The sequence below is a fragment of the Camellia sinensis genome, unplaced genomic scaffold, assembly GCF_055761805.1.
Source record: "Camellia sinensis isolate YWXY unplaced genomic scaffold, ASM5576180v1 Unanchor1, whole genome shotgun sequence".
NCBI classification, from domain to species: domain Eukaryota; kingdom Viridiplantae; phylum Streptophyta; class Magnoliopsida; order Ericales; family Theaceae; genus Camellia; species Camellia sinensis.
Genome location: NW_028128987.1, coordinates 24,864,619 through 24,871,398, shown reverse-complemented (window position 1 = coordinate 24,871,398; position 6,780 = coordinate 24,864,619). Strand labels below are relative to the sequence as shown.

At 39.1% G+C, this 6,780-nt stretch overlaps 1 long non-coding RNA gene across 1 annotated transcript; it reads right to left on the bottom strand.

The window, feature by feature from the left end:
• Positions 1-627: 627 nt before the first annotated feature.
• Positions 628-3,133, bottom strand: LOC145814032 (uncharacterized). Its single transcript, XR_014357492.1, has 2 exons — positions 2,649-3,133; positions 628-903 (listed from the first exon to the last, which is right to left on the bottom strand). It is a non-coding gene; the product is annotated as an uncharacterized LOC145814032 (long non-coding RNA).
• Between the last annotated feature and the right edge of the window lie 3,647 nt (positions 3,134-6,780).

Below are 6,780 nucleotides of genomic sequence, written 5' to 3'. Positions count from 1 at the left end.
AGACTGAGCTGGCTGAAAACCCTGCGTCTGCCTAGAACCAGACGCGCCCGATGTGGCACTCAACTGTGGGCAAAACCTCTTTAGGTGCCCAGGCTGACCACACTGATAACAAGACAAGGGCTGGCCCCTGCCCTGACTCTGGTTCTACGGTCTAGCTGAAGATGAAGCAACTCTCTAACCTCCTCCCCTCTGTGGGCAAACTGAAGCCTTGTGGCCCAACTGACCACACTTGTAACAGGTGAAATCTCCCTGATTACCTCTCCCCGAGCCTGCACTCGGCACCGGAAAGGTCAATCTAGCAACACCTCCTTGAGACTACTGAGGGTTAGCACTCCTCTGTCTCCTGCCATCACCCTGACCATCCTGGCTCCTCTTGGAGCCTCTCTGTCCCTCCTCTTCCTACATCATGATCTCCATATGGACTGCAGCATCAACCAAGCGTCCATAGCCTCGGATCATCAAACCTCCAACCCTCATCTTGAGGCCGCGCCTCAACCTCTTTTCGAACTCGATACAACGGCGTTCCTCGGACGCAACATGTCACACCCCAAATCCGGGCATGACCGGCCGTGGCCCACAGGGACTTAGCCCAAGGCACACGTAAGCCTAAACACGAATCCAATTACATTGAACAACTGAACAATAGTCCAATAATAAATAACCAAAACTCAATCCAGACATGTCACAATTATAAACGGCAAAATCAACCGTAATAAAAAAACCATCCAAACTTATGGGATATAAACAACCCACATATCAAAAATAATCCTAAATGAACTTCGATAAGAATAAATATAAATATGCACAAACTTGACATAACACTCTAAACTAAAGGAATGCCCTAGAGGTCCATGCAATTGAGTCCCCGCTATGCCATGAGTCCACTCTAAGTCCTTCTAACACCTGGAAGTGATAAAAACTAAGTCAGCTGATAGCTCAGTGAGTAGCAACATGGATAGTAAATACAGTTTTGAAAACAGGGTTCAATTCCAAAATAAGATATATATCACAGAAACTAGATTGGCATACAGTTTGGTAAATACAATCTGTTTCAAAAAGAAGGTTCCACAATTCAACACTTAAAATACTCATGTCTCGCAAGAACATGATAAACGACATTTTCCACTTAAAACAGATTATAACATGAACACCAATAATTTTCTGGGTACCAATAAAAACAAATAATCTGCCACACATTTCTCAGGCTATAAGCCCCGTTGGATCCAATACCGAACTAAGAGTCATCCTCAGGGTGGCACCTGGGCCTTTTCTCAAAGACGATCCGATTGAAGGTCACCTAGTTGTTTTTAAAGGTCTGTTCCTTACAATCGTTGAGTACTAGAGTCATCACGGCCCAACCCGGATCTGTTCCCTAGTGGCCGGAGTCACCACACACAGTGGAATAATTTCCCTGGACTAAATACACACATGGTCCCAATAATCAATACACATCAGTTTTGCAAAACATGGTGGTTCATCATTATAAACATGAGACCAAAACAAATAGTTTACAGTATGCCAAGTTCACACATGTTTCAGAAATAATTTGATTCTATTGATAATATAATAATTTATCAAAACAGTTTAATCATGAAACAACAATTTAATTTTTCCAACAGTTCAGGGTAGGGGAACATTTATAAAAATATGTAGCATGAAACTACTCATCTGAAACGCAATAACATAATCCTCGAATAGAGTGTAAAAGTCCAACTAGTGGCCTGAACCAAGTATAAAAACTACGCGTCACAACTAATTTAAAAATACTAAAAAAAATAGGAACTAAGTAATCTCAAACTAAAACGCACTAACACGGCTCAACCCAACTCACCGTTACTCTTAAATATTACCTAAGTTCATATTCTTCAAGGTCTAAAATCACCCAAGACATAAATTCCGATCGAAACTTAACTAAAAATAACTTTAAGATGAAACAGTGTTTTAAACAAGTTTTCCCAATCTATTCGCTAACTTTGAAAAATTACAAAACCCACTCCACGCTATTCGAAAAATTCCAATAACCTCCAGATATGATCTAATATATCCTAAGTTTCAAACCCAATTGGTTTCACTTGATTTGCTTATCAAAATAATTTTTCTACAATTTATTATATCCAAACAGGTTGTTTTCTGCAATACTTTAAAGAAATTGACGGTTCTCTTAATATACACGAGCAATCATTGCAAGGCCAAAAACGTATGAAACTCGACTCATAACCGGTTCTAATGACACTAATTTGATAATTTTTGGATTTATACCCAAAGAGAACAACAATCCCGAATTTACTGTTTCGGACTGGTTTCCTGGACAGATTTGAATACCTCAATTTATATGGATTTTGACTCCCAAAAATTATGAAAAAATTCAGATATGCAATTCAATATGTAATTGATCTACTGTAAAAATTTCAGATTAAAATTCATCCGTTTGATATGGTTTCTTGATTTTTAAAGTTTGTGATTGTGTGCAGAATTTTTGAACTAAGAATTACACCCATTCTTTACACATAAATTTAGCTCCTCAGATTTCTTAATAGGATATCTATATACACAATACATAAACCTACAACCTCTCCATCAATGAACAAAATAATTATAGAATAAGGATGAAGAACAAAAAGAAGAGAAGAAAACCAAGGAGGGCTAACCTTTGATGATCACACACAACACAACACACCCAAAAGTTCTTTGATTGCAACATCTTCTTCTTCTTTTTCCTTCTCTCTAACCCTCTCCCGTGGCTGCTGTTGTTGCCCTATGTGGTGAACAAATAATAGAGTAGGGTTTGTGTTTATTTTATTTTATACTAGTGGTGGGCACACATAGGTCAAATAAATAGATAAATATACAAAACATATGTATAAGTTACATGCAACTCAAATGGTAGGAGTCTTATATATTAACCTTGTGGTCTAGAGTTCAAGTCACCCCCTCCTCTCTCTCTCTTTTTATTTTTATTTTTATAATAAACCTTGTCTCTAAATTAAAGACTTTCACCATAAATTTATTTTAGGTTTAAAATTAATTAAAAGATCCTCCAATAATATTTAATTTGCACCTTAGAATTCACCACCAAAATATTTGAGATTGTAATATTATTATTTAATTATTTACTTAATTTTTATATTCGGGTTCTCACACCACAAGTTCAGGTGCGAACCTAGACAAGCTAGTAAAAGCAGCCTCATACTCGGCTACTGAAGAACTCAACTGCAAAAGCTGACAGAACTGGTCTCTCAGCTTCTCTCTGACTGCTGGAGATAAATACTTGTCTTGAAAAGCCTCCCACGTGCCAGTAATACGGCCCCTCATGTATTTCCACCACTGACCCGCACCCCCTTTAAGCTAGAAGGATGCCAAGGTCACTTTCAACGCTCCGTCCTCGATGCCAAGCATCTCGAACGTCTTACTCATTTGCTCTAACCAGTCGTCAGCCTTCAGTGGCTCCTTTGGATCCCCAATAAACTCATCCGGGTTAGACCGGAAGAACTTCCTTTTTAAGAAGGAAGGCCCTGCCTCAGCAACCTGGGCTTGAACTGGAGCCTGTACTGGATTCTCAGCTCTGAGAATTCCCATAGACTCCCTCAAAGCATTGGCTATTCCTCGGGCTAAAGCGCCCATAGCCTCCTGACCTGCTGGCTCGGCCACATTGGCCTGGCCAACCCCCTCCTACTGTGCCGGAATATCATCCGGTAAAGGCATCTCCTGCCTACCACATCTGCCACGTCTACCACGTCATCGTCCTGACATCCTAATAAAGGTAACGAAGACTATTAGCACATTCACATATGTGTCGAAGCTATAACACTCACGTCCTAATGCATGGACAACTGTAATTCACTCCACGTAAGCACATAAACACATAAGCACTTACGAATTTCATTTCCGGATAATGATAGTCCCGAGGCGTTACTAGAGTTCCGGTTAGAACCAGTATTGATCAAGTGCTTTTCCAACAAGACTCACAGAAACCCAAGGATCCAATCAACATCCTAGAAACTAAATCTCATACCCAAGTGGTCACATAAACATGTTATCATATAAGCACATAACACTACATCTAAGTCTCTATTCAAGCGAGACAAACCGATTGTGATCCTAATCACTTCCCACGTACCCAAAGTATTCGAACCCGGTACGCTCTGATACCAAGTTGTAACGCCCTCAAAATAATACGTAAAACCCATCACTTTAGACATGCATTGACATAAAAGAAATCAACCATCTTTCCATTAATCAGAGTAGTTCTTACAAAACTATTACATGTTAACAACAAAAGCAAGTTCCCTACGGGCTTACAGCTTTCCAAGTTAACACTTGGCTACAAAAAGAAGAGTACTAACTCAATACATATAAAGCTCTTGGCTTGAATTTACATGTAATACATCAAAAGAAAGCAAACAACAAAAGCAATCTGTTTGCCTCTAGCCTCCCAAGCTATGCCCTTGGAGGTGGCATGCTACCTGTACTTGAAAATGATGTCCCATAAAGGGTGAGCCACAGCCCAGCAGAAATACACTAAACCAGCTATGAACAATGACTAAAAGATTAGCAGTTGATAGATGGTCAACACCGATACACTCACTTATATCACATTTTAGTTTCATGACATTTAAGTCCATGTTACACTTCATTTCTCATTTCTTTTTCAATCTTGAGTTTGAAAACAAGGCTAACACTTAGTCAAATACCTTAATGAGAATAAGACTAATCTTAAAAACACTTTCGAAATTCATGATGGATACACATTTTAATGCTGTATCAACAACACATAAACCACTCCCATACAACACGAACGATACATATTTTGGTGCTGTATTAACATGACATAGAAACACTTCTATACTTCACAATTGATAACGATATACATTTTAGTGCTATATCAAATCAATCTAAACACTTCCATAATCAACACTTGATACACATTGTAGCGCTGTATCAATGTCACACAAAATCCGATTTAGAGGCCCATCCCCTATCTTTCCCTAAACCGTGGAGTACATCCCCTATCTCCTCCCATACAACACATGTATATAAACATAGGTCATATACAATCAATCAATACATATAATTAATGTATTATTCCAGTTGCTATATTCAATAGCATGCTCAATCAATTAGTTTTAGTTTGCCTAATCATCAAGCAATGTCTACAACAATCAAGACTATCCTCCACCGATAGCCCAAAGCAGTTATTTCTATACTGAAAATAAATGCACCAAATGGATACATAATCAACATTTCAACCAGGTGAGCGATGAACGAATCTAACTACACCCTTTAGTCCTATACACATTCAATTCCAACATTCTCAATTTAATCCCTCTTTTCTTCAAATTAATTATACCAATTAATTTATCAATGTAATTAGAGTATTTCCCATAATTAACATCACAACCCTAAGGTTCCATTTTCACCAATGATACAATATTGACCTCATTTCTCTATGCCAAACATGCATATAAGTTTATATAAACAAAACCCTAACTTTTGTAAAATTACACAAAGGCCCAAACTTTCTTAAAATTACCCAACAAACCCCAACTCATCAAAATGCTAAAATTCAAAGACAAAACTCATGAGAAGGAGTAGGATATCCCTACCTCGAAGTTAGAGCTCAAACGGAGAAGTGACCAAAACCAAAGTGCTCCAAACTCCAAACTTTTCAGATCAAAATGACGCCCTTGACGATCAACGCGACTTTTACAAAGGCCGAAGGGAAAGGAAGCACTCTATCTAGATCAAACCCAGAGAAAAGGGAGTTTCTAGAGAGAGAAGCTCTCAAAATCGATTTTGGGAAAGTTAGAGAGAGAGAAGAAAAGTGAAAAGTGACTCAAAAATGCCCAACTGCTATCTGATAGACGACAAGTCCGCTCGAGCGGAAAACACAACGCTCGAGCGTCAAGAACAAAAAGCATGGTCTGCTCGAGCGCAAGAAGGCCCGCTTGAGTGCTAAGACACAGAGATAAAGCACATCCGCTCGAGCACGAAAACCAGTCCGCTCGAGCGTAGATTTCCTTCTCCCAGAACTTTCACAGACAAAACACTACCCGCTCGAGCGCGAATAGGTCCGCTCGAGCGCAACCCGCTTGAGCGTAAGAAAACCCGCTCGAGCGTAGAAAACACACCTGCAGAAGTTTTGTAGAGACAGGAGATACTGGGAGTATGTAAACTCCGCTCGAGCGCAAGAAGACCCGCTCGAGCGGTCAACCAAAAGCAAACTCCGCTCGAGCACAAAATGGCCCGCTCAAGCGTAACACCAAAACCCTGGGCAACAACACTTGAGACCAAGACTCAACCTACCTGCTCGAAACATGCCCAACACATCCTACAATTCAAACATAGGGAATTAAAGGACAACAACAAGATACACAACTACCAACTCCATGGAACCAAAGTTCCGGAGTATAACAAATACAAAAAGGAAAACCAGGATCGCTATAACCTCCCCCTGAAAGAATTTCATCCCCGAAATTAAATACAAGTTTTTCAAAAATATAATATCAACTGCATGCGAATTATAAACTTGTATGCAGATTATCCACATAAAACGTCTACTAATATCCACAAAAATATAATATCAATTGTATGCAGATTATCAAACACATCTCCTAATGTCCAACAAAAAACATGTCTACTAATATCAACAAAAATAAAATATCAAGGGCGGATTACCAAACATGCCCCGTAATACCAACAAAAATATAAAATTTACAACACAACCAAAATACATGTAAGGTAATATAAACAAAAACACAAAATGAGCTACCATCTACCCTC